General features: G+C 39.8%; 1 protein-coding gene and 2 long non-coding RNA genes across 3 annotated transcripts in view; 2 read left to right on the top strand and 1 right to left on the bottom strand.

Annotated features, from left to right (window-relative positions):
• Positions 1–19,018, bottom strand: part of LOC145067321 (L-ascorbate peroxidase, cytosolic-like) — a 35,161-nt gene that overhangs the window by 1,821 nt on the left and 14,322 nt on the right. The gene's annotated exons all lie outside the window — the stretch shown is intronic.
• On the top strand, positions 3,046–3,948 carry LOC145066245 (uncharacterized). The gene is made up of 4 exons (XR_013688672.1): positions 3,046–3,204; positions 3,282–3,587; positions 3,668–3,722; positions 3,800–3,948. It is a non-coding gene; the product is annotated as an uncharacterized LOC145066245 (long non-coding RNA).
• Positions 4,043–5,457, top strand: LOC145066244 (uncharacterized). Its single transcript, XR_013688671.1, has 5 exons — positions 4,043–4,139; positions 4,231–4,341; positions 4,812–4,896; positions 4,980–5,112; positions 5,213–5,457. It is a non-coding gene; the product is annotated as an uncharacterized LOC145066244 (long non-coding RNA).

Here is a 19,018-nt window from a genome sequence, read left to right as displayed (position 1 = left end):
CAACACCCTATGAGCCCACTACAGATCCACGTTGGTCCAACACTCCAGCAGGTTCATGACGCCCCTTCTGACCGGGTTTTCTTCAGCCGAGTATGGCCCAACTTTTGCTTACAACCCAAACATTTTTAGACAACCCATTGCCTTCACTCCGGCCCAAGTGTTGTTGCCTTCCTTAACGCAAATAGTAGCACCATATCAGCATTTTGCAACCTCACAACAATCAACCATAATCACCTTTCTCTTTCGGTGGTCATGCTCAAGCTTTTCTGCATCAGTATACTGATATAGCCTCAGTTTTTCAAGCTATGTCAATTCAGAAACCACCTGACAACAACTATTATATAAACTCTGGTGCTAGATCTCACATTTCTTTTAACTCAGGTAACATGCTTTCTTTACCATCATGTGAATCTAAATCTATAATAGTTGGCAATGGTGTTATACTTCCGATTACTTACCACTACAAGAAAAATCCTAAATAGCTACGGAAAGTTACTATGGAATCAAAATCCGTTGCTATTTTACTACGGAATATACTACGCAACGACTTGTCGTAGCTATTTTGCTACATAAATGGTTACGGAATTGCATTATGTAACTAAATCGTAAATAGCTACGTAAAGTTGTTACGGAATCTAAATTCATAGTTAATTTATTACGGAATATGTTACAAAATGGTTGGTTGTAACTAATTTGCTACGGAAATGGCTACGGAATTGCATGTCGTAGCTAAATCTTGAATAGTTGCTACGGAATTAAATTTCGTAGCTAGTTTACTACAAATAATGCTACAAGTTTTTTGGTTGTAGCTACTTCTCTATAAAACTTGTTACAAAATCCATGATTGTAGCTAGTTGACTATATAATTGGCTACGAAATAAAAATACGTAGCTAGTTAGCTATGGAATTAAGATCCGTAATTATTTTGCTAGGAAAATTTGCTACAAAATAAAATTTTGTAGCTAATCTATTATGAAACTTGTTACAAAAAGGTGAATTTGCAAAATAGCTACGAAATCCAAATCCATAGGTATTTGACTACGGAAAATTCCGTAGTTAAGTAGTTACGAAATATGTTTCCGTAGCAAAAATATAGAAGATTATTAAAAAAATATATATTAAAAATACACAATTATCTTTGAAAACTCAACAACAAAAATAAAAAAAGTCAAACTATCAAATGGTCAAATAGTCAACTTAGCAAAAATTTTAGACATAGGTGAAGTATCATGAGTTTACAAAAGAAGAGCAAGATCTTGCTATAGAAGAAGAGAAGAGGAATTCATTGTACTTCCGATTATACCCTCAGCTTTAAGTTTAGAGAAAAACATAAAACAATTCTCAAAGGCTTGTCTTGCCCAATATCTTCATCCAATTACACCAAAATAAAAATATTAAATTAAAATAAATAAAAAAGATGTAAAACACAACAAAAAAGTCAACCGATTCATCTTTCTCTTTTGGTTTTGCAGAAAATATTAGCTTATTCGATCCTCTATCAGCCAAGGCCACGTTGACTTTGACTTTCTGCATAAGTCAAACATCTTCAAATCGTTTCTAAACATTAAAAGCGATGTTTGTTTACAAGATGAATAATTCAAACCTGACTAACAAACGAAGACAAATATTTGAGTTTTTCTTGGTCATAAATTGCAAGAAGGTCCTCAAGTTTCATATCAAGTGATATTTCACCCTCCATCTTTTTAGGATCTATGGTCGATATTGGTAATGCGTTGTGACAGATTGTGATGTTTTCAAACTTTAAGGGCAAATAGGAGGACGAGGACCCATAATATAAACTACTGAACATACCATCCTCATTCCTCAGTTTCTTCATTCTTCAATTTTCCCCCATCTCCGTTTACGTCATTATCCACTGAACAACTGCCGACCCTTTACCAACACAAATCAACAATTTTCCGTTCGGTCGGAAATGTGCGTTGGTAATATTTGATTTTATTTTTTATTTTTTAAGTAGTAGGGACAATTTGGTAAATATGAGAATGTTGCAGGGTGAGCTTCACCGAATCGTTGTGGGTTTGATTTTGCCCTACTCTCACTTTCCCTCTTCTCTATCTAATCACATGATACCTCAGGTTGCATCATCCCCGATCTGCAATCAGTCGGCCATCCCTTCCGCCTCCAGCCGACCATTGCCTCCGCCAACGACATCACCTCCGCCATCACTGTCGGCAGCAAATCCCTCCAGCTCCTTCAAAGCCGTCGACGCAACATACATTCTCCCTTCCACTGTCGGTACGACATGCAACCCACCACCCCTTAAACAAGTAAAGTTGCTCCTCTTTCTCACAGTGTGAACGAAGATCAACATCGCCTCTCTCTCTCTTGCTGCCGCCACCACCGTCGAAGTCGCTGCTGCAGCTGGTGGACGATCCAATTTCAGCTTTTTTTTTTCCAAGTTTTGGTAAAAAAAACCCTAACTTATTTTTTCTATTACATCGATTGAGTTTTAGGTTTAATTTGATAATTCGTATTGGTTAACGGTAATTAAAATTAGAATTGTGAATATTTGAACAATGTATCCATCAGCAATTAACTTCCACTTTGATTTCTGGATTGAATTTTCATTTTGATTTGGAAGTTTTGTTTACCTACAGAAATCAAACCTTACGCTTTTCATGACTGGGAGATTAAGATACGTCGTGCTTGGTATAATCAACAAACTCGTTTCCTCACCCACCACAGAAGAACAAAAATTCTATCTTCTTAACATAGTGATTTAGAGTTATGGCTATGATGCTGTAGCAGTTTTATTGTTTTTAGTTTTGTCTAAATATGATTTTTCCATATATTGTTTGAAATGTTTTGAACATCTTGACATCATCAAAGCCGAATTAGAAAATGCATGCCCTGGTGTAGTTTCTTGTGTTGATCTTCTTGTGATGGCGGCTTATGAGAGTGTGATTCTAGTAAGTAACCACATTCATCTCCCAATCATTTCCCTTTTCACCTTTTTCCTCTTCATATCATTCAAGAACACATGAAACTTTAGGTTATTAATATCTAATTTCTTTTACAGGCTGGTGGACCATTTTATCCAGCTCACACAGGTAGAAAAGACAGCAATCGATCTTTCTCTCAACTCTCCTATGAGCTTCCTAGTCCCTTATATGATCTTTCTACAAATATTGCAAGATTTGCAACAGGGGGTTTTCACTGATAAAGAAACAGTCACTCTTTTAGGTACACAATTCAATCATCTATTCTTCAGTTCTCTACTCTAGTTGCTTCAGTTCTTAATCTATATAGTTTCATTACAGGTGCTCATAGTACTGGAATGATTCACTGCAAGTTCTTTGAAAAAAGACTATACAACTTTGGTGGAACAAATAAACCAGACCTATCAATGGATTCTTAATTTCTTGAATTATTAAGATCATTATGCAACAACTGATCCAATCACCATCAACATGACCATCACCATCACCTTCTTCATCAAAAACTAGAAGGTAGCAGGGAATGAAGATGGATTATGAAGGAAAAGGTTCAAGTTTTGGGAACTCTTTGACTTTTTCCGGATGCTTTTGTTCTAGTTTATAACCGTTAGATTCTACTTCTACACCATGGTAGACTACACACTCTTTTTTATTAATTTATAGTATTATTTTTTTTAAACGGCTAACAAATTTTTTGGTTTAATATGCAGTTAACACTTAACAGTGGTCACTGTGTACATATTCGTGAAGTCATTTGGTCAAAGGGTACTCTTTTTTCTCTCTCTAGAATAATCACTCTCTCTCATGGTTTTAATATTTTATTTATTTATTTATTGAAACAGAATGGAAATGGTTTTATTGTTAGTGGTGTACATTGCATATGTATACAATGCAGGTAGTTTAGTAGGCTACATTCTTCTAAGTGTTAGCAGTTGGTTTATGGCCATTTCATGGCGTTTTGCTCCTTATTTGTTCGATCCATCCGGTTTCAAGTGGCAAAAGTGAGTTTATTTTTCCTTTTTATAATTTATGACATCATCTTTATATTTTATACTTTTTTTTTTGTTTTCCAATTTTAGGACGGTAGAGGACTTCAAAGACTGGACAAATTAGCTCTTCTATAGAGGTGGAATTAGTGTTAAAGGAGAAGAAAGTTGGGAAGCTTGGTGAGATGAAGAATTGGTACTACAATTTTTAAAAAATATCCTTGTTTTTCCATTACCATGTATTTATATACAATTCTTAATTATGATAAAATGTGATTCTTTTGTAGTCTCATATTCGAAGAAGGGTTATGGAGACGATTTTGAGCCTACGGTTATTCATATTCCAATATGGTGTTGTTTACAAATTGGATGTGCAAGATTCAAATACATCATTATCCGTAAGAATTTGAATTTCAAAATCTAGACAAGTCCCATTTTTTTCAAAGAGTTATATATGCTTTATTATAATCTTATTTGTGTTTTAATAATCTTTTATCATGTTTTGTAATTCAATAATTTTTACCCTACATCATATTCACATATAACACAAAAACAATTAACTACAAAAGTGGTCCCTTTGTGGAAAAGGTTTCAATTCTGGACTAAACACGATAAAAATCCAAAACGAAGGGAAGATTTTTGTAAATTCATAAGAAAATTTATTCTATTTCTATAAACCAACCAAACATAATGAATCTTTCCATTCCTACATGTGTATGGATGTTTCTAATGTTTCTTGGTTTCGAAGAAATTTTGCACAAGTAAAATGTACCAGTGCCTACAATAACCTTCTCATGGCATGTTAGTTTTATATAATTTTCTTTTTAGTTCTTATTGTGTTTTACTAAACTATTTCCATTTTACAAAGTGTTGAAGAAGCAGAGTGTGAAAGGGCATATGGGTTGGCTAGTGATCTCTATGTGTCAATCTTTGATCGTACAAAGGCCACCTGAGTAAGTATGATTCATTATTTTCTTTGATTTTTATATAAACCAATGTACAAGCCTTTATAAAATCGTCTCTCAAATCACTATAGGTTGCAATGAGAGAAGCACATGAAGAGGTTGTGCAAAAGGCGATGTCCATTTTTAACGCCATTTCAGTGGGATTTGGTTCTGCTAGACAAAAATATGAAAAAAAAATCATATGTTTTGAAAAAGGCTTTTGAGGTAATTTTTTTGTGCTTTACATCATTTATAATATTTAACGGTCAAATTTCTTGTTTAATCATTCGTTCTTGTTTTTACTGGTTATATTGAAATATTGTAGGATCATAAAAAGAAAGACTTATGTCTTAAACCAAATTACCTTAGTTGAGATGCAACACGGACAATATGAGGATATTCAACAGAAAAATATAAGGATGGTCAACAAGAGAACGTGGAGTTTCAACAGAAAAATATGGATGTTCAAGCAAAGTTTGAACAACTTGCACAAGCTTTGAATGAGTAGGTTAAAACTTTTATTAATCAATGATAGAATATTATGTATCGAATAATATTTTATATTTAATTAGTAGCCACTTTTGATTTTGAAATATGCATCTTTTGATATATTGGATATTTCTTTTAGTTTTTATAGAAATACTCTTTTACTTGTGGTTTTATATTAATTGCATTTTTATAAATTGATATAATAGTCTAATTGAATAATCAAAATTTATTGAATAATGGTATGGAACAATTGCCGCGGAATTAGTTATGTAAAAATTGCTACATAAAAGTTGCTATGTAATTTGCTACGAAATTAGTTACCGAAAAATTGCTATGAAATTTGCTACGGAAAAGTTGCTACGGAAATATTGCTACGAAATTAGTTATGGAAAAATTGTTATGGAATTTGCTATGGAAAAGTTGCTACGGAATTTGCTACGGAAACATTGCAAAGGAATTTGTTACGGAAAAATTGTTATCGATTTTGCTACGAAAATGCTATGGAACTCAATTTACAACGGAATATATGTCGTAGAAACCGTCATAGCAAAATTGCTACAGAATTATAATTCCGTAGCTAAACAATTTGCTACAAGAAATAAAGTTACGGAGTCTAATTGAAAATTTGCGTAACAAATTTCGTAGTTATTCAGCTTTAGCTACGGAATTTCAGTTTTTGGCTACGAAATTTTCCGTAGCTAAATAGAAATTTTCTTGTAGTGTACATAGGACAAATATTTTTTCCTCATTCTCATACTCATTTGGATTTAAATAAGACAAAACTACACAAATGGTCCCTGTGGTTTGCTGAAAATTGCCACTTTGGTCCAAAAATGTTTGGACTAGCACCAGAGGTTCAAACTTTTCATTTTGTTGCGAATTTGGTCCGATTTTGTTTGAACTTTTTTATAAAGACGATTTTGCCCCTTATTATTTAATATTTTAATTTTCTTTTATTACAACAATTAAAAAGAATTAAAAATAAAAGAAAAAAGAAAATACTATCTTTCTCTCCCTCTCTCTCTCACATCTTCTTCTTCTTCCTCAAGAACGCTGAAGAATATCTTCCGCCACCACCACTATTCGACCGTCGTCCTCCACCACCATTGTTTGACCACCGTCCGCCACAACCACAATTTGCCATATCCATCTCCACCTAAATGAAATCAGATGAACACACACAAAATCAGATCAGATGAACACACACACACATAAAAACGAAATCTGATGAGCAAACACAGATCAACACAAACATCCATCGATTTTTCAACAGATACCACACAAACACACATACACATACATATTAAACACACACACACACACACTCGAACAAGACAAACGAGAGATTAAACACACAAACACCACAACACATCTAAATAGCTAGGGTTTCAAAAAACTAGAAGGACATCAGTCGAGTTCAGCGTCAACCTTCATCGGTGTAAGATCTGAGAAGGGTTCGTAAAGAGGTGGTGGTCGCCACACCTCAATCGATTAGGTTGAGTCCAGCGCCGCCATTACTAGGGTTTCAGCTCACCACCATTACAAACCCTAACCTGTTACATATTCGTTTCAGAGATGGGGGCAATAAGGAGAAACACGATGGTTGGATAGATCTACACTGAGAACAGCGACGAGGAGGGAACAAGTCTAAACCCTAGCCGCCGCCGCCTTCGACCCCATACTAGATCTTGATTCGTTATGGTTGTTAACGATGACCGGATCGTAGAGTTTCTTGCTAGGGCTTCTTTTAAAAGGAGGAAGAGGAGGAGGAGATCGTCGTCTAAGGATGAGATCAGAGACCCATTACTCGATCTGATTTCGTCTTCTTGAATGTGTTCATTAGAAAACCCTTCATCAGATCTGATTTCATGTATGTTTTCTTGAGTGTGCGTGTTTGGAGAATAAACTTAAAAAATATGGAGTGTTTGTGTATGTGTTCATATGAATATGTGTTCCTGAGTTTCAATATGTGTTCTTGAGTGTTTTGTATTTGCAGAGAGAGAGAGAGAGAGAGAGGTAATTTTTTATTAATTTTTTTAAGAGAGAGAGAGAGGGGATAAATTTTTATTAATTTTTTAATCATAAAAATATATAAATAAATAAATAAACTGAAAAAACAAAAAAGAAGGGTAAAATCGTCATTTCAAAAAAGTTTAAAGTAAATTGAACCAAACTCGCAATAAAATGAAAAATTTGGACCTGTGGTGCTAGTCCAAACATTTTTGGACCAAAGTGGCAATTTTTAGCAAACCATAGGGACCATTTATGCAGTTTAGTCTTTAAATAATATACTTATCTCAAATCACATTGTCAAATCTTGTGTTTGTTCGTCGTTTACGGTCAATAATTTGGTTTCTGTTAAATTTGACCCTTTTGCTTTCACTATGAAGGACTTTGATACAGGTACACTCATCCAAAGATGTGACAGTGTCGATGATCTCTACCCCATCCTTCCTTCATCTTCTTCCTTGTTATCGACTACATTTCTAGAGGAAGTGTTTCTTCCCACACGGCATCGTCGACTAGGACATTTTGATCTCCTATTTTTAGATTTTTTGCACTCTAGACATTTAATTTCTAGTTCTGCTAAAAAACTTCTACTCTGTCGTGCCCGTCAGCTTGGGAAACATTATTGTTTATCATTTGAGTTGTCTAAAACAAAAACTTCTCGTATGTATGTTTGAGCTTATTAATTATGATTTTTGGAGATCTCGTGTTTCAAGTATTAGTGGCTTCAAATATTATATTTTGTTTTTAGACGATCTTTTTCATTTTTTATAGGTGCATGTTTCCACTTCATGTTGCATATGATGTTTTTAGTGTTTTCTCTAATTTTCATGCATATGTCAAAACACGATTCAATCATAACATTCAAAATTTTCAGTGTGATAATGATCGAGAATTTAATAATCAACTTTTATTAACTTTTTTTTGTCAAATGGCATTAAAGTTAGGTTTTCTTGTCCTTACACTTCATAACAAATCCAAAAAATTGTGCATGATGTACAATTTATCTACAAAATCATTCAAACCTTTCCGTTTTAAGCATCTTTTTCACCAAAATTTTGGGCGGAAGCTCTCTTGACTATTGTTTAGATGCTTTGTTATCAAAACACCTCTTTCATAGCCTCCCACAAGTTATCTCATCGATCTTAGCATGTGCCTATCTCGGCCCCTCTTCCAATCATCGTGTTGATCTTGTCACACACTGTGTCCTTATCTTTCATCATGTCATATTTGATGAAGATCCTTTCCCTTTTCCCGAATTTCATGTTGCCCCTTAAACATCTGATTATGATAATTTCGTCTCTGATGACCTTCCTCCTCAACATATCGTCACCCATTTACCTATCCCGACTGCCTCTTTTGTGGCATCTCCAACTGCTCCCCCTTCCTCAAGCACTCTCGTACTTGATGTCAATCCATCTTTTGCTTAAAGATACTATTACTCCTAAGGAAGTCACTATACATCTACTTCCACCTTTCCCACCCACCCCTTCCCTCTTGTCATTATATGGCCACTCACTCCCATACTGGTTCTCTTAAATCTAGAAAAACTTCATCCTTTTTGGCTACCTCAGATGTCTATCTCATTCCTAAACCCATAGCTCAAGCTCTCTGTGACCCTCACTGAAAGTCGGGACGAGATGCATGCTCTTTCCTCAAACCACACATGGAATCTCGCTCCTCTCCCTTCTCATGCTAACATTATTGGTTGTCATTGACTTTATCGTCACAAGTTTGACAGTTCCGGTAACCTTGAACTCTATAAGGGTCGCTTTGTTGCTCATGGTTTCTATCAACAACCCAATCTTGAGTTCGGTGGCTACTTTAGTCTTGTGGTAAAACCATGACTATTCTTATTGTGCTTAGAACTTCTATCCCTAAACAATGGCCGTTCAATCACCTCAATGTCAAAAATGCCTTTCTACACAGTGATTTCTCCGATGAAGTCTACATGAAACAACCCTTAGCTATGTTCTATCCCTAAACAATGGCCGATCAATCACTTATTGATTATTTATTAAATTATTTGATTGTTAATATATATATATATATATATATATATATATATATATATATTCAACTCTTGTATTTAATTAGAAAATTATTATTATTTTATGAAAATAATATTTTGAGAAAAAACTAGCTATTTAATCATATGGTATGATTTAATATGTAGTGTACAAATTATTGGAACTTTGGTAGTTCTTTTATATAAATTATATATAACTTGTACATCGAAGTGATAATACCTGTTTAATTGGAAACATCACATATCTTACTCTTACCTCAAAACCATAGCTTTTAAGAGAGTATGGGAGGTTGCTTGGCAACCTCCCTTTTACATACTTCATACCTCTAATGCACCTTACCTTTGACTTGTGAAGGGGTATGGCATGTAGATCTCATGGATTAGTATACATAGAGAGTAAGGCTTTCATTTGAAAGACTAGTTGTTTGAATCTTTTCTCTTTTATCTCTTAGAACCGTCGGTATATTCCCTTCTCCATCTCTTCTTGTCTTTTAAAGCTAGTTGAAGATTTGGTGCTTAAAAGTGCTTCTCCCTTATTGCTTAATTGCGTTAAGCACTTAAAGGCTTAAGAAATACTTCATACAAGAGAGAACTGTCATTCTTGGTGGGTTAATCTGGTTTGTGGATACGTCATAGATTAATTGTATTCTTGAGTTTTTTTCCATCTTCATCAACTCCACAAAACCAAGCGGGATCAAAATCTTCAAAAGTTTTATTCTTAACATCATATGGTTTTCATAATTCTAGTTCATGTAACTGGATCCTCTTGGTGGTTTATTTAAAATGGTTTAAAAATAAACTAATTATTTTAAAGTCTTTCGTTTGCAGTATAAAATTGTTTTATAAAAGATATCGTTTTAGCATCCCCAAACCCATGATTTGTTGTCTTCATTACCTCTCTTGGCTTTCAAAGCAACCCTTCTTTTATATGTTGATGATATTATTCCCATAGCATCCTCATCTTTTCTCATCACATAGGTAATTACTCGCTTGTCATCTGAGTTTCTTATGGATTTAGGACCTATTTCCCATTTCTTAGCATTTCTGCTTCACAGACTGACAATGGACTTTTCTTATCCCAAACTTCTTTTGCTTGAGAAATCCTTTCTCGTGCCAACATGTTGACATGCAATCAATCTAGTACTCCGACAGACACGAAGCCCAAGCTCTCTCATGAGGGTTCTCCAGTGGCTGATCATACACTCTACTAGATCTTTGTAGGGGCACTACAGTATCTGACCTACACTTGCTTGGATATTGCATGTGTTGTTCAACCAATCTGTCTTTTAATGCATGGTATGCGTGAACCACATTTTCTTTCCCTCAAGTGTATCCTTTGCTACATTCATGGTACTCTATCACATGACCTCTTCCTTCGTCCGTCCTCTTTCAATCGCTTGGTCTCTTACTCTAAAGAGGACTAGGTCGGGTGTCCTTAGATTCGTCGGTCCACCTCTAGGGGTTGTGTCTATCTTGATGATAATATCGGGTCGTGGTTCTCCAAGTGTAACACATTGTCTCTCGTTCCTCGGTTGAAGCTGAGTATCGAGGGTAGCCAATGTTGTTGCCGAAGCTGCCTAGCTTTGCAATATTATACTCAAGTTATATTGTCCATTTTCTAGAGCCACACTTATGTTTTGCGGCAATGTGAGGCTATGTATTTAGCTTCAAAACCGGTTAATGCAACAATGTGACATCCCCATTTTCATGGCCAGAAAAAGACCGATTTTGTTTATGCTTTATAAAAATCAAAGTACATCTTTTAATAAAAAATGTTGCGAAATTTGTACCCAGTAAAACATGATCAATTCGTTATCAAAGCATTTCTGAAGAAATGTATTTTTATTCATTTAAAACATTGGGATGTCATCGTCAATATAGACACATAAGCATAAATAGAACTTAAATTCAGTATCACTAGTGATCTATATCTTCTTAATCTCTCAGTGTAATGTGACTTCATATCAACACCTGTGATATAAATAAACTGAGTGGGTTAGGTTGGGAAACCTGGTGAGTACATAGGGTTTTCAACCCACAATAATATAATTATTATGTTTAATCATCAAACAGTTAACCCACTTACCCATCCCCATTATCTTCTTTACTCTTAAGGATCTACCCTAAGAATCAGCTATTTCTCGTTCATTCATTCCTAAGGATTTTCCTAAGGAATAGGTACGAAGTCCATGGTTGTCAATGACACAGCTGTCAAGCACAGCTGCTAGTTCTATCACTTAGGCGCAACTGCCATAATTGTGACATTCTATATGAGGCGCAACTGCCAGTATTGTCCTTCGAGCACAGCTGCTAGGGTTATCTCGTTTATTGACAGTATCGTTTTCGAGAGTCCACTCACAATACATGTCAATGGGTTTTTAGAGTACAACGGTGAACACATCGTTCACAACACCTACAGGTTGCGAGCCTGCTAGTGTTCCACTGGACTGTCTAGAATAATCTGTGGTTGTCATCCATACTTTGCTAGATGACGGGCCCAACATTTGGGAACAAGGCTTCTCACATCGTCCACCTCTCACCCTTACCTCATGGTCTATATCACTTCTCAACTCATCATCCAACTCATACTTCATCTACCCATGTTTTACCCAACATATTATGTAGATATAAATACATTGAAACGACCCAAAAATACGACCCAAAAATTTCTTTTTTAATATAACTAAAATCATAAAACGGAGTATATCATAATAAAACCATGCGTTGCAAATCTCAAATCCATACTAAAATACAACTGAGAAAACGGTGTCACGACTGTATCAAAACATATCTAAGATAGCTGATCAACTCCCAGGATAAAAACTGTAGCTGTGGTGTGTGCGATGCCATCATCCCGAGCTCTTCCCTTTGCTTGCGGAAGAACCTGAAACCAAAACTGAAACTGTAAGCACGAAGCTTAGTGAGCTCCCCCAAACTACCACATACCACACAATAACATATTAAGCACATACTGGGCCTTGCCCACTGCATCGGACCGAAGTCTGGCTAACCGGGGCCTTGCCCCCTACATCGGACCGAAGTCCGAAGCTGACTGGAATATCGGACCGAAGTCCGAAGCTGACTGGGACCTTCGTCCCCTACATCAAACCGAGTCCGAAGCTGACTAGGACATCAGACCGAAGTCCTAAGCTGACTGAGACATCGGACCGAAGTCTGAAGCTGACTGGGACCTACGTCCCCTACATCGGACCGGAGTCCGAAGTTGACTGGACCTCTGTCCCCCACATCGGACCGAAGTCCGAAGCTGACTGAACATAGCATAAACATACACATATACTATATCGGGCCGTAGCCCGACTCACATAACACATAAATCCTGTCCGAGCCACGAAGGCATCAAACATGCTAACTACTACATCGGATCGAGGTCCGAAGCTAGCTGCTAGCTAAACGGGCCGGCATTGTAGCCTTAGACCCGTTACTACTGGAAGGAAACTCACCTCGTGAACTGGCTAGTGTGTGAATGGCTCTGGAAGCTAACTGCTGCTTCTCCGGTATCTCCCCAGCTACAAGTCCATAAACACACTCAATCAAATACTAAACACTGCACTGGGGTAAAATGACTCTTTTACCCTTGGTCAAAGTCAACCCTCTCGGTCAAAGTCAACCCACAGTTGACCTGACTCGCCGAGTTGGGCCGCCAACTCGCCGAGTCTCTAATCTCATTTCACAACCCCATTCGTGGCTACTCGTCGAGTATGGCATCGACTCGACGAGTACTCTCTCGATCCAAGAACTCAGACAATCTGCATCCGACTCGCCGAGTCATATGAACAACTCGACGAGCTGTTCTTGAGCTTAAGAAGATTGCCTTGGACTCGCCGAGTTGTATGAACAACTCGTCGAGTCCCTCCATTACTGAGTCTGCTCTCCAACTCACTGAGTCCACTCTACTACTCACGGCTTCCACTCGACAACACTCAAAAGGGGAAAAACGGGACTCGCGACCTGACTCGCCGAGTCGTTCTTCCGACTCGCCGAGTCACATCCATGCAACTCCTCTAAACTCGATTCTGCTTGAATCCAACTCATACAAATGATAGATCTGAGTCCAATAAGCTGATCCACCACGTAAAGTTCCCAACTTTACGTGTACATACACATGAAAAAGGAGATATAGGCTAAAAAGGCACTTAGAAGAGTAGATCTAGGGTTTTCATGCAAGGTAACTTCAAAAAGGCAATAGATCTGGGCTCTACAACTCCTAAATGAACAGATCTAAGGATATCTCGACATAATAGGGTATCCATACAATCATAAGGCTTGAGGAAAGCATCAAACTAGATCTAGAAGAGTTCTAATGGAGGTTAAAAGCATAAAACATGAGGGAATCCGAAGAATACCTCAAAGAACTCTGATTTGCCCTTGGATCTTTGCTCTACACCTTTTCTCCTTGCTCCTTTCTTCTTCTCCTTCTTCAAGCCTTCAAAATTTAACACAAGAACACTTAGATCACTCAAGGATGGATTAGGGTTTTCTCACAGCTTTCTGAGGGTGAAGGAGGCGAGATTAGGGGCTATAAGGTGGTTTAAATAGTGAACAACCCGGGGATTTAGAGTTTCTTCCAGGCAGGCAGACTCGCCGAGTCCCGAATATGGACTCGCCGAGTCGCCGACTAACACGTGCTCAAAAATCCCGCCCCTACTCAGCGATTCAGGCTATGAACTCGCCGAGTCCCTCTTGCAACCTTCTAATTAAATGCTATGGAATCATCGTACCGGAAACGGGTCGTTACAATTCTCCCCCACTTGTCTCAGACTTCGTCCTCGAAGTCTGCTACGGCTGAATCCGCAAATATCTCCGGATAGTGCTCTCTCATCTCCTCCTCAGCCTCCCACGTCCACTCAGACCCCTTCCGGTGCTGCCATTGCACTTTTACTAACTGAATTTCCTTGTTCCTCAAGGTCTTTGTCTTCCGATCCAGAATCGCGACCGGCCTCTTAATATAATTTAGGCTGCTATCAACCTGAATATCCTCTAGGGGAACGACTGTTGACTCATCCACCAAACACTTCCTCAACTGAGACACATGGAAAGTGTTGTGGATCTGACTAAGCTCCTCAGGACGATCTAACCGATAAGTAACCCGACCCACCCGGGCCAAAACCCTGAAAGGACCAATTAACCTGGGACCCAACTTGCCCCTCTTCCGGAACCTGATAACACCCTTCCAAGGTGAGACCTTCAGAAGGACCATATCACCCACCCGGAACTCCAAGTCTGAAGCTCACAATCAATCACCGCCCCATTGGGGCTTAGCCAATCCATGCCCACAATAACCTTATTCCCTCGCAGGGGAATAGGAACCAGGTCCACCGAAAACTGCTCATCAAACAATTGAAGAGAACACCCTCTATGCACTCTGCCGACCCTCACGGTCCTGTCATCTGCTATCTCAACCTCTAATGGACAATCCAGCTCCCCTGGAGCTCTGCTAAATCTCTTGCTAAGCGCAAGCGATACGAATGATCGGGTAGCCCCCGAATCGAATAATACCATAGCAGAGATGCCGTTCACAGAGAACGACCCTATAAAAACATACAATCATAAGCAATAATCAAACAATAAAATAAAGAGATGAAGGGAAGATACATACCCGTCACCACATCAGGAGTCGCTCGCGCATCCTATGCTGTCATATGAAACGCTCTACTCTTCGCCACTGGCGCCTCAGCTCGGCCCTGCCGACCATCTGTAATCCTCAAGGTAGCAGGGGCAGGTGCAGCCACCTTCCCTACTGCAGCTAAACTCGGACATTGGGACTTTTTATGTCCCCTCTGATTGCACTGAAAGCAAATCAGATCTAATGCTGCAACAGCAGTAGCAGGGGCCGTATAATCCCTGCTCAAATGCCCAGTCCGACCGCACTTGAAGCAGCCGGAACTCCCTGCCTTGCACACCCCATTGTGCATCTTCCCACACCTGCCACATCGACTGTGGCTCGGCTGAGACCTGGACCTGTGATCTGAAACCTTGGGCTTTTTGCCCGAAGCTCCTGAACCCGAAACCGCCTCCGGTTTCCTCTTCTTCTCCATCTCGAGATCAATCTCCCTCTCTCGAGCCCTAGCAATCATGTTGTCCAGCGTTTTACAGCTGGACCGGCTCACAAACTGGCGGATATCGCTCCGCAACATCTCATGATAACGGGCCTTCTTCATCTCCTCATCGGCTGCATACTGAGGAACAAGAAGAGCCCTCTCCCTGAACTTGGCGGTGATCTCCGCCACGGTCTCCGTAGTCTGGGTGAGGTCCTGAAACTCTCTGGCTAACTGCTGCACCTCAATAACTGGTGCAAACTCCGCCCTAAACCTGGTAGAGAAATCAACCCAAGTCATGGCATCCAATGTTGCATCATCTCCCATGGTATGTCCGACCTCCTCCCACCAATCCCGTGCCCTGTCCTTCAGAAGACAGGACGCCAATCTGACCTTGTCCCCCTCGGGACACCTGCTAGTGCGGAACGCGTTGGCCACATCCGCCAACCATCTAGTGCTCGCTATGGGGTCCTGCGCCCCATAATAGTCTGGAGCTCCACATGCCCTGAACTCCCTGAATGTAAGTGTGCGCGACCCCATCATGGCCGCCACCTCGGCACAGAAGGTGCCCAATCTCTCATCCATCAGCTCTAGGATACCCTCCTTGATCGAACCGAAGATCACAGGAGTCTGCTCTAAAATGATACGAGTAATCTCTAAAGAGAGAAGCTCTCTGGTCTGCTCATCCATGTGCTCGTTCCCCGAGCCTGATCCCGATCCCTCCCCGGCACCTCCACTGTCGGCTGCTGCCCTCGGACACAAAACCACCATTCTGAAACACATCATAGCAATATCAGAAAACTGAAATATCTCAAGGGATCATTGATACTACTACTAGCTTCCTGGTCTTGTCTCGGCCTTCCTTGATTCGAGTACGGATCCTCTGCTTTCAGTAGTACGGGCCCATACTACCTTCCACATCTATCCGTACTTTCCTCAAGAACCGCCTTGACTCCACCAAGTCACTTCTACTACTACTGATCTCTGCTACTCTCATCCTAGGCTTGCCCTAGGGAAATCGCTGACTCCACTCATACCAGTCCTCAGCTGCCGAAGGCCTCCTTGTAATGCTGATTAGCCACCACCTGAATACCATCACATGCAATGAGGCTCGGATAATCCTTCGAGTAAAAGACTCGTCCCTACAACGGTTGGACGCAGACAAGAGCTGTGCAATAGGGCCAAATCCAGCACTCTGAGATTATTCAACCCTGATCACATGTGATGTGACGTATTCACCTAATGGCTAACTCCCACCACTCAGAGTCCCACAAAGCACAAAGCAAGCAGCATTCGGATAAGGGAACATACTCAGGCAAAACTATTTTCATAACGAGAAGCTACTCTAGCATACAATGCTAAGCTCGCGCTACCAGGCATAACCTAAACAGGCTATCCTACTGTTGTCTACTCAATACTAGCATGCAATTCTCATAAAGCTGTAACACATATAGCAGGCACATAAGGCATCCTCCTAGATCCTTAGTCCTATACTAGCATGCTGTTCTACTGAAATTGGAACAATTAATCATAATAATAAAACTTGTATTGGTAATTTGGGAGCACTTACTTGAGCTCGGCTGATCGCATGCACCACACCCTTATCTTGTTTAAAAATTCTTTTCTTTCTAAGTGCTTTTCAAAATCTCGTTCGAAAACATTTTTCTTTTTGAAAATCTTTTTATCTTTCCCTTAGTTTGAGTTCAGATGCACCTGGAGGTGTATCCGAATCCCTCAAACCAGGGCTCTGATACCAACTTGAAACGACCCAAAAATACGACCCAAAAATTTCATTTTTAATATAACTAAAATCATAAAACGGAGTATATCATAATAAAACCATGCGTTGCAAATCTCAAATCCATACTAAAATACAACTGAGAAAACGGTGTCACGACTGTATCAAAACATATCTAAGATATCTGATCAACTCCCAGGATAAAAACTATAGTTGTGGTGTGTGCGATGCCATCATCCCGAGCTCTTCCCTTTGCTTGCGGAAGAACCTGAAACCAAAACTGAAACTGTAAGCACGAAGCTTAGTGAGCTCCCCCAAACTACCACATACCACACAATAACATATTAAGCACATACTGGGCCTTGCCCACTGCATCGGACCGAAGTCCGGCTAACCGGGGCCTTGCCCCCTACATCGGACCGAAGTCCGAAGCTGACTGGAACATCGGACCGAAGTCCGAAGCTGACTGGGACCTTCATCCCCTACATCGAACCGAGTTCGAAGCTGACTAGGACATCGGACCGAAGTCCGAAGCTGACTGAGACATCGGACCGAAGTCCGAAGCTGACTGGGACCTACGTCCCCTACATCGGACCGGAGTCCGAAGCTGACTGGACCTCTGTCCCCCACATCGGACCGAAGTCCGAAGCTGACTGAACATAGCATAAACATACACATATACTATATCGGGCTGTAGCCCGGCTCACATAACACATAAATCCTATCCGAGCCACGAAGGCATCAAACATGCTAACTACTACATCGGATCGAGGTCCGAAGCTGGATGCTAGCTAAACGGGCCGGCATTGTGGCCTTAGACCCGTTACTACTGGAAGGAAACTCACCTCGTGAACTGGCTGTTGTGTGAATGGCTCTAGAAGCTAACTGCTGCTGCTCCGGTATCTCCCCGGCTACAAGTCCATAAACACACTCAATCAAATACTAAACACTGCACTGGGGTAAAATGACTCTTTTACCCTTGGTCAAAGTCAACCCTCTCGGTTAAAGTCAACCCACAGTTGACCTGACTCGCCGAGTTGGGCCGCCAACTCGCCGAGTCTCTAATCTCATTTCACAACCCCATTCGTGGCTACTCGTCGAGTATGGCATCGACTCGACGAGTACTCTCTCGATCCAAGAACTCATACAATCTGCATCCGACTCGCCGAGTCATATGAACAACTCGACGAGCTGTTCTTGAGCTTAAGAAGATTGCCTTGGACTCGCCGAGTTGTATGAACAACTCGTCGAGTCCCTCCATTACTGAGTCTGCTCTCCAACTCACTGAGTCCACTCTACTACTCACGGCTTCCACTCGACAACACTCAAAAGGGGAAAAACGGGACTCGCGACCTGACTCGCCGAGTCGTTCTTCCGACTCGCCGAGTCACATCCATGCAACTCCTCTAAACTCGATTCTGCTTGAATCCAACTCATACAAATGATAGATCTGAGTCCAATAAGCTGATCCACCACGTAAAGTTCCCAACTTTACGTGTACATACACATGAAAAAGGAGATATAGGCTAAAAAGGCACTTAGAAGAGTAGATCTAGGGTTTTCATGCAAGGTAACTTCAAAAAGGCAATAGATCTGGGCTCTACAACTCCTAAATGAACAGATCTAAGGATATCTCGACATAATAGGGTATCCATACAATCATAAGGCTTGAGGAAAGCATCAAACTAGATCTAGAAGAGTTCTAATAGAGGTTAAAAGCATAAAACAGGAGGGAATCCGAAGAATACCTCAAAGAACTCTGATTTGCCCTTGGATCTTTGCTCTACACCTTTTCTCCTTGCTCCTTTCTTC

Source organism: Lactuca serriola, chromosome 8, assembly GCF_051521515.1.
Source record: "Lactuca serriola cultivar US96UC23 chromosome 8, Lser_US96UC23_V15, whole genome shotgun sequence".
Taxonomy (NCBI): domain Eukaryota; kingdom Viridiplantae; phylum Streptophyta; class Magnoliopsida; order Asterales; family Asteraceae; genus Lactuca; species Lactuca serriola.
This window is presented reverse-complemented; position numbering and strand designations above follow the sequence as displayed.